Raw genomic sequence first — 15,188 nt, 5'->3', positions numbered from 1 at the left:
CTCTGGTTGACAAGAACAGGAGCATAGAACAAGTCACTGAAAGCCTGAATCCTCTGTGTCGCCTGAATGACCATACGTGAACCCTGAGGTGCTTTGGCACACTTGTCTTCATACCATTTAGCCAGGTCGGAGACATCAGTGAGGGATACATCTACTTTACCCACACCATCCCTCTCTAGGTGTGGGTTTAGTAGTTTAACGGACGAGACTGACGACCAGCTCTTCCACCAGGCTGAGAACGGAGCTGGTTGGGCGGCTGAGGGTGAGGACAGTCCCTCTTCCAATGACCAGGAGACAAACAGTTTATACATCGGTTCTCCCGGCTGCAGTGGGAAAATGTGGAGTGATCCGGAGACTTACAAATCCTGCACAACCTCTGTGGTGTGTCTGGCACCCGCCCTACGGCGTTAGCTGGCGGTTGAGTCAGCGTCGGTGTCCGGACTGCAGCGCTATCTGGAACCTGAGTCTGCATTGTGACCAAACGGTCTAGCAAGCTCACCAAACTCCTCATATAGTCATCACCGCCAGAGACAGGTGCGGGAGACGGTGCGGGAGACGGTGTAGGAGACCTTGCAAAAAATGGTATAGGAGATGACGCGTGAGCCGGGACGGGAGATGGCACCACCGGCACGGTCGTGTTCAAGTCGGGAGCCATGTCGACTACAGGGACATGAACCTGTGAATGGAACCTATGCTCTACCGCGCCTGCTTCACGTTGTCCACCTGCAGCAACACGGGACTTCCTCTCCTGCATGTGCTCATCAAGCCTCTCCTGGATCTCGCTAGCAGACCATTTCCCTGCGGACTTGAACTTAAAAACATTGGCAAGAGACTGATCTGGACAGTGTTTGATAAACATCATGCTTACCTCGTGGCTTGGCTCTTCAATACTACGGCCCTGCCACTTCAAGCATTCGTCAGCCACCTCCACTGTCTTATTAAGCCTAATCCAATACTCCATAGCGTCCTCACCTGGCTTGGGCAGCGTACTGTAAAAGTCCGCCAGGGGCGTGCTCGAGTATGTGAAGTCACTAAAGTGTTGCTTCAGTACATCAAAAATAATGTGGGGGTTCGCTATGTGGTCGACAGATGTGTTGCGCAGCTTTATCCTCACCACGTCCCTTGCTTTCCCCATAAGCTTAGCTAGAATCTCATGTGACTGCTCACTAACTGGAATGGCTCGCTTCCTCAAATACAAAGTCATAAGGCTCTCCCACTCATGAACTGTAAACTTATCAGAGCTATCGCCCCTGAAAATAGGAGGCTCCCTAGCGTCTGTCTGCATTACTACTCTAACACTAGGAGCTGTCTCCAAACGCTGTTCAGCAGACCTAGCACTGTCTGTGTGTGTGTGTTTCTAAGCATTTGTGTTTCCTGCAGCTTAGCAGTGATTGACTCTCCTATCTTCTCTGCTAACTGAGTAATGAGCACGGCTAACTCACCCACTGGCTGCTCGCTGTTACCTAGCACAGCCCCTTCGCTGATACCTGGCCTGGCCCGTTCTACGTAGCGTGTGGAGGTGAACTGAGGAGTGCCAAATGTGGTCGGGTCTCTAGGTCCTGGTGCTCTGGTGTCTGGTTCCCCGCCCTCTAAGAGCTGCCCGAAACTCCTACCTACACCTAGCCGTAAACCCCCACCCACATCTAACTGGTACCCCCTCTCCATAGCACACTGGCGATCCAAAAGATCCTGATCAGCAATGTTACCCCCACCTACGTACGAACCACCCTCTGCCATGTTCCTACCTCTAACACTCAGAAAAAATAAAAAATAAAATAAAAAAGTGAAAAGCTCAATTCATTTAAATAATTGAATCTAGAAATCACTAAGCGATTGAAACAATCACACACAATCAACAAATTCACCAATAGATTAATCACATATGCACATATCCAGTAGTTTACATCAATAGATTATTCACACGAGTCCTTCAATCACATCAACATTAACTTTTTTTTTTCCTTTTTTTTTTGTGTTTTTCTTCCTTCAGTATATACAAATGTCCTGTTCACAAGCCCAGTCCATGGTAACCACAGCTATGACTGTCCAGTGTCCACACAGCTCAACTCCAGTCCGCTGTAACATGAGCGTACAGTCTATAGAAATACCTGAGGACGTCTGGGGCTTGATGACGACAGCAGCCTCCCGCGGCGAGCAACTGATGTCACTCTCAGGATCCAGGAGGGTCACGGCACCAATGTAACGGGGGCAGTCCTATGCTGTTCTATCCTGGTCAGCCTGCTGCACGCCCGTCACTTCCATCATCAGCTCTGCGTTGTGTTCTATTTTCGGTGGGGTCCCAGGTGTTCTGGGGGGCCCTCAGTCTCTCATCATCATCATCATCATCATGATCAAGGAAGGAGCGGGGACACACAGGACTCTATTTGGCTTACCTTGCCATTTATTTTGGTTTCAAACCCTTCGACAAACGTCCAGTCCTCCAGCGGGAGCGGTGTTTCTTACGGACGTGGGGGTCGAAGTTCAACCACTGCCCGGACTTCAGTCGTGTGCGTTAGAAGGAGAAACCGTCCACGGGACTCCGATGTAAGAAAGGATAAACAAGTATTTTATCCCACAGCTTGCAGTATCTTCTTACAGGGATACTCAAGGTTACGTTCTCCTCAACCAGCAAAACTGTCCTACGGTAAGAAACACGCGTCGCTCGGCTCGATCGCTGCTTGAGCCTCCTCCCACAAAACAAAAATGGCCTCTCCCGCGTTCCGTCTTCCGTGTACCCATAAGACCTCTCTCTTAAAGCGACAGTACACGTATATGACGGTCGTTGTAAAACACATAAAAGTAAATAATGACATAAAATAAAATGTAGTAAACACAAATAACAGCACACAGACAGGATTTGGTGATATTTCATACTCAAACAAAATAAAATAAAAACATTAATTTTAACCTGGTTACATAAAGAAAGGGCCAGAGATATCTTGTTTTGGCCGGGGATGGCAAAACAAATTGAGGACATTGTGCAGAAATGTGCAGTGTGCAACAAACATAAAAACCAAAATCCAAGAGAGCCTTTGATATCTCGTCCACTCCCAGAGAGGGTGTGGTCAAAGGTTGGAATAGACTTATTCCATTTCAATAACGCAGAATATTTGCTCTGTGTCGACTACTTTTCAAAGTACCCAGAAATTACAAAATTAAGTGGTACAACAAGCAAGCACATCATAACTGCTCTAACATCTATCTTTGCCAGACACGGGGCACCAGATGAACTTGTTTCAGATAATGCAAGGCATCAGACAGCAGAACACAAAAATGTGGCAACCTGCCGTGATACTGGATAAACATGACAAGCCAAGGTCATTCATAGTACAAGCCGACAATGAGCAAATCTACAGAAGGAACAGAAGACACATTCTGAAAACGAAAGAAAACAGGATTTTACCAAAACCAACAGAGACTGTGGAACACACACTTGATCCTCCACAGCTGATGGATAATGGACAGTTCCATGCAGGACGAGAACCAGAACGAGGTGAAGTGATCCCAGAAAGACTCTTATCTGAAAGACACTCACCTGCAAGGACACCACCACCGCCAGCTTTCACTCCAGAAAGAAACTCACCTGTAAGGTCTCAGTCACCAGTTGTCTCTCCTAAGTCAGCAGCTACAAATGAGACTGTAAAAACCACACGTTCTGGTCGACCAGTCGACTTCCCTTGAAGTTCCCGAAACTAATGCTGAAAGAAATCAAGAACTGTTAAAACGGTGTTGTTCTCTGTGAAACTTCAGTAAAAGACTGAGTTGACTGTTTCTATTGCAACATATTGAAAAAACTGTTAGGTACTAAAAGGTTATGGAAATCTCAGTTATGGAATTCATTAATGCAGCAGTTTGGTAAAAACCTAATTATTGACTTACTATTACAAGATGTTGTTAACTACTGAGTATTCTAGTAAAGTTCAAAATAAATAACTAGAAAAAGGAAATGTGATGTATTGAAGTTGTAGTACTGGAGAGTACCTCTAAGTGACGCTGTAACCTTGAGAACCCCACACTGTACTGATATACCACAGTCGAATAAGTAAACGTTGTTCAGTCTACCTCAACCTGTCTCGTGCTTGGGTCTGATACAATACACCATGTATTTGCTCTACTCATGCAGTACACCAGCAGATTCTAGTCAACACCACTCCCCAGCTAGGTAGGGAAAACTAGTTAATAAAATCAGCTGGTTTAGTGACATTGTTGGAGCAAATACACGTTTTGGACATTTACTTTCTGGACCTGGTTTTTACACCTCAGTTAAAACATTAATTATTAACCATTAGGAGACATTTGGCTCCTACACTTTCAATATTAACTCCATCTATAGACAGTAAAACAATTTCATCCTTTTTCTGTTTAGCAAAAACCATAAACTTAGTTTTGTTCAAATTTAATCATAATTTATTTTCATCAAACCATCTTTTCAGTTTGACCATTTCATGTACAATGCTTTCTGCTAAACTTTTTAAATCATCTCTTGAACTAAAAAAAAAATAAAATAAATAAAAAGTGTCATCTGCAAACAAAACAAACTGCAATATCTTTGACACTTCACATATATCATTGATATATAAAATAAAAAGTTTCGGACCCAACACTGAGCCTTGTGGGACTCCACATTCAATCTTCACACACTCAGATGTATTGCTAGCAAACTGTACAAATTGTTTTCAGTTATCTAACTGTTATCTAACTGCTTAACCAATTTAAAACTACTCCTATCACACCATGTGTATGTAATTTAGAAATTGATATGTTATGATGTATTGTGTCGAATGCTTTTTTTAAATCAATAAACACACCTATTGTGTATTTCTTACAGTCTATTGCTGTTGTAATCTCTTCCATTAGTTTAATTAATGCTAAAGATGTAGATCGATTTGTCCCGAAAGCCATACTGACTCTAACTCAGCAATGTGTTCTTTTCAAGAAAAGCATCTTATTTTTGTACAAATATTTTTTAAGCACCTTGGAGAATTGTGAAAGCAAAGACACTGGTCTATAGTTAGTAAAACTGTTTATCTGTCTGGCTCACTGCTTACTTTTCTCCATGCCCAGGTGTGGAGTGTGTATGCATGTAAGCATGTTTGCTCTGAGAGAGTGTGAGACGATGATTTTCTCACCTTTGAATAGGATTTCATCCATTTTGGATACTTCGTCCCTGTGGTTCCAGTATTCAGCTATGGTGGGAGGGCATCTATTTCTCACCTCAGGCCATCCTGACAGTATCGTCTGCTTCAACATGGTGAGCTGAATGTCCTGTTCAGTTGCTGCTCTGATGTCAGCAAGCTTTCTGTCATTCACTGGCAGGTTGCTGATGACTGTGTGAACCTGAGTATCCATGCCCTCACTCAGAGTGTGGTCACTGTAGGCTACTGACTTCCTGGAGAGTGTGTCTGTGACAGTAATATCTTTATCTGGACGATGGATGATGGTGATGTTATATTTCTGCAGCTTTAGGATCATTCATTGCAAGCGTGGAGGAGCTACTGCAAGAGGCTTTCTCAGTGTTGAATCCAACGGCTTGTGATTGGATTCTACGATGATCTTGTGCCCGTAGATGTATTGATGAAAATGTTTACACCCAAAGAGAACAGCAAATAGTTCTTTCTCTATTTGAGTATAGTTTTCGTTTGTGGCTCTGAGTGATTTGGAAGCGTACGCTATGGGCTTACCTTCATGTAGGAGCACTGCACCTAAGCCACTCTTAGACGCGTCGACTTGGAGCCTCAGCTCCCTGTTTGGGTCATAGTAGGTGAGCACAGGTCCTGGCTCTCATGTGATGAGGTCCTTCATCTGCTGGAAAGAGGAGTGGTGCGTTTCGTCCCATACAAACTCACTGCTTTGCTTCAGGAGCTGGCAGAGGGGTGCATTTACGTCGGACAGCCTGGGGGCGAATCGAGCCAGGTGCTTCACCATCCCCAGAATGGTCTCCAGCTCAGCCTTGTTCCGTGGTGGCTCCATCTCCTTCACGGCTTTTACCTTTTCGGGGTCCGGTTTGATGCCGTCGCGTGTGAGCCTGTGTCCAAAGTAACTGACCTCTGTGACGCAGATCTTGCTCTTTTCTGGGTTGAGATGCACTCCCCTCTCTCTGGTCCTCTCCAGCATGGCTCGCAGGTTGGCATCATGCTCCTCCTTGGTCGACAATTGCAGCGACGTCAGTCAGCCCTTCGTAGGTTTCGTCTGTTTTCTTTGGAACTCATCCTGCGCCGAAATGATGCCAAAAGGCAGGCGGAGGAACCTGTATCGGCCAACCACAGTATTGAATGTTGTTAACATGGAGGATTTGTGTGTTAGCTTAATTACCCAGTAGCCTGACCTTGCACCCGTGACGCTGAAAAACTGCGCTCCTGCCAGTTTTGGAGTGATGACATCCAGCGTGGGAAGTGGGTACTGTGGTCCGTTGATGGCTTTATTCAAATCGTGGGGATCTAAGCATATCCTTAGTTTGCCTGTGCGGGGCTTCTCTACCAACAACAACGCTTTCACCCAGTCTGTAGGCTCAGTCACCTTGGCGATGATTCCAACCTTTTCCATGTGATCCTGGTGGTCCCTCAGAAGGCTACGGAAAGTGAATGGGATTCTGTGGTGGGTATATGACTGGTGTGGTTGTGGGGTCCAGGTGTAGGCTGCATTCCCCTGGAAACTGTCCGATCCCCTGAAAAACATCTGCAAATTCCTCCATTACATCACAGCTTTCAGCTTGTGCAGCATTCACAGACAGGACCAGCTTGATTAGAGCCATTTCAAGACAGGCTTTCAGTCCTAAGACAGGTAGAGCTTGGGTGCTGACTATGTAAAATTCAAGTGTCCAGGCAGTGCCCTTGTACTTACAGCTCAGATTACAGGTCCCTTTAACATTAAGCGGTTCACTACCATAGCCTGTGAGACGGCGGGCTGTGGGCTTTAGTAACACACTTCCAAACAGTTTGTGAAAACGGTTAGCTAGAATAATGTTGACCTGAGCACCTGTATCTAACTTGAATTTAACTGTTATTTTCTTGACTGATTTCAACCTCAGCAATGGCCTGCTCCCTGTCTGTGCCTTTCTGCTCTTTTGTAACTGTGTCAGTGTACAGTTCATCCAGTTCCTCTATATCACTGCCCTCTACTGTATGCACTGGCCTGGGCCTGCGTGGCTGCTGGGAGCTACATACCTTGGCGAAGTGATATTATTTTTTGCACTTGCACTGGGCATTCCTGTTGTCCACTGTGCCACCCTTCACAATTCCCACACGTTTTGTAACGTTTCGCACCGTCCATTGTTTTTCGGAGCGTCTCCGTGTGTCTTGCCACGGCTCACTGCATCGACTGCATGGCTGGCTGATGGCGCGCAATTGTTCACCATAACTTTCATCTGCTCTTGTGCTAGCTCGTGTGAACACGCGATGTCCAGCGCTTTTGCTAAGTCTAGTGTAGCTCCATGGCTAAAAACGTTCTCTCGGACTTTAGTTGAGTTGGTTGCTAAGTCTGGCGTAGCTCCATGGCTAAGCAGTTTCTCTTGGACTTTAGTTGAGTTGGTTGCTAAGTGTAGTGTAGCTCCATGGCTAAGCAGTTTCTCTCGGACTTTAGGCGAGTTGGTTGCTAGTGTAGCTCCATGGCTAAGCAGTTTCTCTCGGACTTTAGGCGAGTTGGTTGCTAAGTCTAGCGTAGCTCCATGGCTAAGCAGTTTCTCTCGGACTTTAGGCGAGTTGGTTGCTAAGTCTAGCGTAGCTCTATGGCTAAGCAGTTTCTCTCGGACTGTAAGCGAGCTGGTTGCTAAGTCTAGTGTAGCTCCATGGCTAAACAGTTTCTCTCGGACTTTAGGCGAGTTGGTTGCTAAGTCTAGCGTAGCTCCATGGCTAAGCAGTTTCTCTCGGCCTTTAGGTGAGTTGGTTGCTAAGTGTAGTGTAGCTCCATGACTAAGCAGTTTCTCTCGGACTTTAGGCGAGTTGGTTGCTAAGTGTAGTGTAGCTCCATGGCTAAAAAGTTTCTCTCGGACTGTAGGCGAGTTGGTTGCTAAGTGTAGTGCAACTCCCTGGCTAAGCAGTTTCTCTCGGACACTAGGCGAGTTGGTTGCTAAGTCTAGCGTAGCTCCATGGCTAAGCAGTTTCTCTCGGACTTTAGGCGAGTTGGTTGCTAAGTCTAGTGTAGCTCCATGGCTAAGCAAATTCTCTCGGACTTTAGGCGAGTTGGTTGCTAAGTGTAGTGTAGCTCCATGGCTAAGCAGTTTCTCTCGGACTTTAGGCGAGTCGGTTGCTAAGTGTAGTGCAGCTCCATGGCTAAGCAGTTTCTCTCGGACTTTAGGCGAGTTGGTTGCTAAGTGTAGTGCAACTCCATGGCTAAGCAGTTTCTCTCGGACTTTAGGCGAGTTGGTTGCTAAGTCTAGTGCAGCTCCTTGGCTAAGCAGTTTCTCTCGGACTGTAGGCGAGTTGTTTGCCAAATCTAGTGTAGCTCCATGGCTAAGCAGTTTCTCTCGGACTTCAGGCGAGTTGGTTATTAAGTCTAGTGCAGCTCCATGGCTAAGCAGTTTCTCTCAGACTTTAGGCGAGTTGGTTGCTAAGTCTAGCGTAGCTCCATGGCTAAGCAGTTTCTCTCGGACTTTAGGCAAGCTGGTTTCCAAGTCTAGCGTAGCTCCATGGCTAAGCAGTTTCTCTCGGACTTTAGGCGAGTTGGTTGCTAAGTGTAGTGTAGCTCCATGGCTACGCAGTTTCTCTCGGACTGTAAGCGAGTTGGTTGCTAAGTCGAGTGTAGCTCCATGGCTAAGCAGTTTCTCTCGGACTTTAGGCGAGTTGGTTGCTAAGTCTAGTGCAGCTCCATGGCTAAGCAGTTTCTCTCGGACTTTAGGCGAGTTGGTTGCTAAGTCTAGCGTAGCTCCATGGCTAAGCAGTTTCTCTCGGACTTTAGGCGAGTTGGTTGCTAAGTCTAGCGTAGCTCCATGGCTAAGCAGTTTCTCTCGGACTTTAGGCGAGTTGGTTGCTAAGTGTAGTGTAGCTCCATGGTTAAACAGTTTCTCTCGGACTTTAGGCGAGTTGGTTGCTAAGTCTAGTGCAGCTATATGGCTAAGCAGTTTCTCTTGGACTGCAGTCGAGTTGTTCACTAAATCTAGTGCAGCTCCATCGTTAAGCAGTTTCTCTCGGACTTTAGGCGAGTTGGTTGCTATGTCTAGAGTAGCTCCATGGCTAAGCAGTTTCTCTCGGGTTTTAGGCGAGTTAGTTGCTAAGTCTAGCGTAGATCCATGGCTAAGCAGTTTCTCTCGGACTTTAGGGGAGTTTGTTGCTAAGTGTAGCGTAGCTCCATGGCTAAGCAGTTTCTCTCGGACTTTAGGCGAGTTGGTTGCTAAGTCTAGCGTAGCTCCATGGCTAAGCAGTTTCTCTCGGACTTTAGGCGAGTTGGTTGCTAAGTGTAGTGTAGCTCCATGGCTAAGCAGTTTCTCTCGGACTTTAGGCGAGCTGGTTGCTAAGTCTAATGTAGCTCCATGGCTAAGCAGTTTCTCTCGGACTTTAGGCGAGTTGGTTGCTAAGTGTAGTGTAGCTCCATCACTAAGCAGTTTCTCTCGGACTTTAGGCGAGTTGGTTGCTAAGTGTAGTGTAGCTCCATGGCTAAACAGTTTCTCTCGGACTTTAGGCGAGTTGGTAGCTAAGTCTAGTGCAGCTACATGGCTAAGCAGTTTCTCTTGGACTGCAGTCGAGTTGTTCGCTAAATCTAGTGCAGCTCCATCGTTAAGCAGTTTCTCTCGGACTTTAGGCGAGTTGGTTGCTATGTCTAGAGTAGCTCCATGGCTAAGCAGTTTCTCTCGGATTTTAGGCGAGTTGGTTGCTAAGTCTAGTGCAGCTCCATGGGTAAGCAGTTTCTCTCGGATTTTAGGCGAGCTGGTTGCTAAGTCTAGTGTAGCTCCATGGCTAAGCAGTTTCTCTCGGACTTTAGGCGAGTTGGTTGCTAAGTCTAGAGTAGCTGCATGGCTAAGCAGTTTCTCTCGGACTTAAGGCGAGTTGGTTGCTAACTCTAGCATAGCTCCATGGCTAAGCAGTTTCTCTCGGACTTTAGCCGAGCTGGTTGCTAAGTCTAGTGCAGCTCCATGGCTAAGCAGTTTCTCTCGGACTGTAGGCGAGTTGGTTGCTAAGTCTAGTGCAGCTCCATGGCTGTTGTGACTTCTCTTATGTACACTATTGTAGTGTTACTATTCGTGGGTTACTAACTTAATCACTAATATATATAAGTACACGGAGACGAGGATGCAGCACAAGTCTGATCTTTACTGACGGAGACATCACACACTACTAGGCTCGACCAGTGTATTACAGAACTCAGTAGTGGTGACAGTCCAACACAATCGAGCACCGAGTGCTCGATCCAATACACCACATCCCTCTTTTCCAACTGAGATGTGGCCTACTCATCAGTTGCTTCAACAGTAGACCCTTTACCGAACCATTAACACTATGGCATCAACACTGAACAAGTCTTTTCTACTTGCATACTTCAATGATTAATACAGCACGTTTTTTTTTTAAATGACAGATGACTCTCATTAAACAACATAAACAATTTCCTTTTCACATTCTGGTGGTTAGCATGTAACATTTTGAACATTCAGCAATCTTGCAACATTTCAGGTTAAACACACCTTGTACTCTTTGTTTCACCTTCTTTTTTTTCTTTTTTTTTCTTAATAAACACTTGAATGATCACACAAAAGAACCCTAAGGTTAGTCATTTTATCTGGCAGGGCGCCTAACTGCTCTGCCGCACTTTGTGTAGCATGTGGGTGTAATGCCTGTAGTCACCGGAGGAGGGTCGTGTGGTGGCAGGTCATGTGGTGGTGAGTCGACTGGCACAGGCGCTTGTGAGGGTTGTACCTCTGAGTCAAAATGTTCATCACTGTCCGTGTCTCTGAATAGGCTCGGATGTATCTTCCTCAGATGTCGCCTGTTCCTTCTTTGCATCCTCCCAGCCGGTGTCTGCACAGTGTAGGACCGTGGTTCGTCTCGCTGTCGGATGACAACGGCAGGCTCCCAGCCGCGCCGTGTTTGCATGTGTACGGTGTCTCCTGGGGTCAACACTGGCAGGGGCTTTGCACACTGGTCGTAACGTTGTTTTTGGCAGAACTGCAGGTTCCGGATCTTGCTGAGAATGTGCCGTGGGACTGATTGTGTCAGCACAGCACTGGAGCACGGAAGTGTGCTTCGTAGAACTCTCCCCATCAACATTTCTGCAGGTGATACGTCCAGTCCTGTCACCGATGTGTTCCTCAGTGACAGCAGCACCAGATGTGGGTCAGTGCCGGTCTGCATTGCCTTCTTCAGCGCATGTTTCACTCTCTTTATGGCTCTCTCAGCCATGCCATTTGAAGAGGGAAAACCTGGGCTGGAGTGTGTGAGCTTGAACTCCCATGAAGCTGCAAATGACTTCATCTCATATTTGGCAAATGGGACATGGTCACTCACTATCTCCCTAGGAATCCCGTGTCTGGCAAACACAGACTTCATCTTCTGGATTACTGTGTATGCTGTTTTGTCAGATATGTTGAGCACTTCAGGATATTTGGTTAGGTAATCAACTAACAACAGGTATGACTGACCGTGTAGCTCGAAGATGTCAGCTCCGACTTTCATCCATGGCAGTTCTGGGACCTGATGCGGCATAAGTGGCTCAGCCTGCTGTTTGGGCTGTAGCTGCTGGCATTGCATGCACTTTTCCACCATTGCCTCTATATCTCGTGCCATGCCAGGCCATTAGAGAGACTTTCTTGCTCTGGCTTTTGTGCGCTGCACTCCTTGGTGTGCAAGATGCAGCTTCTCCAAAATCGTGCTCCTGAAGCTTCTGGGGTATGATGATTTTGTCTCCGACCAAGACAATGTCATCTTCCATGCTTATAATGTCCTTTACTGCCCAGTAGGCGTGTAGTTTTCTGTCCAAACTTTTCTTTTTCATGGGCCAGCCTTTCTTGCGTTTCTCACACAGCTTGCAGCACGCTATCTGCTGCCGTTGCTTTCTTTAATTGGCTGAGTGTTTCCTCGCTCAAGGCATCTGTGGCATCAGAGGCATACACAACTCTCTCATCACAAGGGTTTTCATCAATATGGTCACCTTCTCTGCTAGCTTTAGCGCGTGAGAGTGTGTCGGCAATGTACATGTGCTTGCCTGGCGTGTATGTTACACTCAGGTCATACCTCTGCAGTTGTAAAAGCATACCTTGCAGCCACGCAGGTGCTTTGCTCAGCGGCTTGCGCATGATGACCTCCAGAGGCTTATGATCGGACTGGACAGTTACTGGTCTGCCGTAGACATACTGGTGGAATCTCTTAGCAGCAAACACTATAGCGAGCAACTCTTTCTCTATCTGTGCGTACCTTTTCTGTGTCGGTGAGCGCTCGTGAGGCATAGCACACTGGGCGGTCGTCCTGCATCAGACAGGCTCCCAGTCCATCCTTTGAGGAGTCTGCTTGTAGGGTGAGAGGCTGCTTGTGATCGTAGTATCTCAGCACAGGGGCTTGTGTGAGGGTGGTCTTTAGTGCCTTTAGCGCTGAGCTGTGGTGCGGGCACCATTGCCACGCTACATCCTTCTTGAGCAGCTGTCTGAGGGGTGCCGTGAGTGAGGCTTCGTTTGGTATGTATTGCGCTAGGAATTTTGTCATTCCCAGCAGACATTGGAGACTTTGTTTGTCTTCCGGGGTTGGCATGTCGACAATCGCTTTGATCTTTGTGTCGTCAGCTCTCTGTCCTGCTGCCGTGATGACGTGTCCCATGTACTTTACAGTATCAACTTTAAACTGGATCTTGTCCCTGTTAAATTTCACACGTGCAGTCTTGGCTCTCTCCATTACTTTCTGCAGGATTTCATCGTGTTCCCGCTCTGATGACGCTGCGATGATCATGTCGTCTGCTATAATGTACACACCTGGGATATCGCCGAAGGTCTCATAGTTCTTTCGTTGAAACACTTCGCTGGCCGATTTGATCCTGAATGGGAGTCTGAGGAAGCGGAACGGCGTGTTGAAGGTGCATAGCTTAGACGACGGCTCATCTAGCTTGATCTGCCAGTATCCACCCTTTTCATCTAGGATGGAGAAGATGGATTTTCCTGTTAGCCTGCTGCGCACGTCTTCCGGTGTAGGAATGGAGTAGTGTTGACGCTTGACTGCCTCATTCAGGTTGCAAGGATCCAAACATACCCTTAGCGCACCATTTTTTTTCTTTGTGGCAACAAGACTGTTCACCCATTCTGTAGGTTCATTGACAGGAGTTATGACTTTCCTGTTCTGCAAATCTGTGAGTGTCTCTTTTAGTGAGTCCATGATGGAGAGTGGTACGTTCCTGCACGCGTGAATCACAGGCGTGACGCTGGGGTCAATGTGTATGTGATGAACTCCAGGAAATTCGCCTAATCCTGTGAAGACCTCCGCATACCTCTGCAGCAGCTCCTCTTTGGTGGCCGGAGGTTTTGCTGGTTGTGGGGACTCCACTGCAAGCGCCTCGACTCTTCTCACCAGCTGCAGCTCTTCACACGCATCTCCACCCAGGATTGGCTTGCCAGCTCGGCTAGACACATGGAAGTCCAATATAGCCGTATGCTTAGACGTGCGGCAATCTAGAGATGCAACACCATCTGAGGGTAGTCGTGCACCACCAAAAGCAATCAGCACAGTCTTTGTGGGCCGTAACTGAACGGGACCTGCATAGGAAGCACATTTGCATCGGCGCCTGTGTCCAACTTGAAGTTAATTGCTACGCCTCTGACCGTGGCTGTTTCACGCCATACAGTGCCTTTAGCTTGGTGGGCTGCTTTGTTTTTGTATTTTCCAATCATGCCTATATATAAGGAATCAATTTAACTTTCTAGATTATGCACTGTCTTTGTCTTGTAATTGCCGCTTTTTTCAGTGCTTGATTTACACACCTTGGAAAAGTGATTGTTCTTACCACATTTGTGGCACACTGCACCATAAGCTGGGCATTGACGGGGCTCATGTTTATTTCCACACTTGTGGCAGAGAGTTGTTGCTACATGCCTCTTGCTGCTCGTTTTGTTCTTGTTCCAGCTGCCCGTGCGCGTTTGCCCTGTTGCTTTCTTTAATGCCTCCACTGAGGCGTCTTGGACAACATGTGACGTCTGCATCGCTTGTATTTGTGACTTAGCGAGCTCGGCTGATCTACATATCTCTACGGCCCTGCGCAAAGTAAGCTCATTATCACCTAACAGTCTTTCTTTCAAACGGGCATCATTTATGCTGAACACTAATTTATCCCTTATCATGTCATCTTCATGTCTGCCAAACTCACAGTCTTTGCTCTTCTGGCGCAGCTCTGTGATGAATCTGTCCACCGATATTCCTGCTGACATCGTGTGCGACCAGAATCGATGGCGTTCGAACACGACGTTCTTCCTAGGGCTGCAGTAGTCCTTAAAGGCTTTCAGAACGTCCTCCATCGATTCGTCGTCTCCTTCTGGGATGATGGTGAGTGTGTTATACAGTTCTAGCGCCTCCTCGCCGATGGTGTGAAACAGAATGGCTATTTTAACCGTCTCTTCCTTATCCAACGCACCTGAAGCGGTCATGTACAGCTGGAAACGCTACTCCCATCTTCTCCAGTTTTCTGCGACATTCCCGGTAAGTATCAGCGGTGGTGGCGGCTTGAACTGTTCCATATTTGTGCGCAGGCTAGCACTTGTTAGCTAGCTGCCTCAGCTACCAGCGAACTCGTTGAAGTACCGCCCTCGAATTATACCGTAACTCCGTCTTCTGACACCATGTTGTGACTTCTCTTATGTACACTATTGTAGTGTTACTATTCGTGGGTTACTAACGTAATCACTATTATATATAAGTACACGGAGACGAGGATGCGGCACAAGTCTGATCTTTACTGACGGAGACATCACACACTACTAGGCTCGACCAGTGTATTACAGAACTCAGTAGTGGTGACAGTCCAACACAATCGAGCACCGAGCGCTCGATCCAATACACCACAATGGCTAAGCAGTATCTCTCGGACTTTAGGCGAGTTGGTTGCTAAGTCTAGTGCAGCTCCATGGCTAAGCAGTTTCTCTCGGACTTTAGGCGAGTTGGTTGCTAAGTCTAGCGCAGCTCCATGGCTAAGCAGTTTCTCTCGGACTTTAGGCGAGTTGGTTGCTAAGTGTAGTGTAGCTCCATGGCTAAGCAGTTTCTCTCGGACTTTAGGCGAGTTGGTTGCTAGTG

Source organism: Lampris incognitus, chromosome 13 (genome assembly GCF_029633865.1).
Source record: "Lampris incognitus isolate fLamInc1 chromosome 13, fLamInc1.hap2, whole genome shotgun sequence".
In the NCBI taxonomy this organism is placed as follows: Eukaryota; Metazoa; Chordata; class Actinopteri; order Lampriformes; family Lampridae; genus Lampris; species Lampris incognitus.
Note: the sequence above shows the minus strand (reverse complement) of the source record.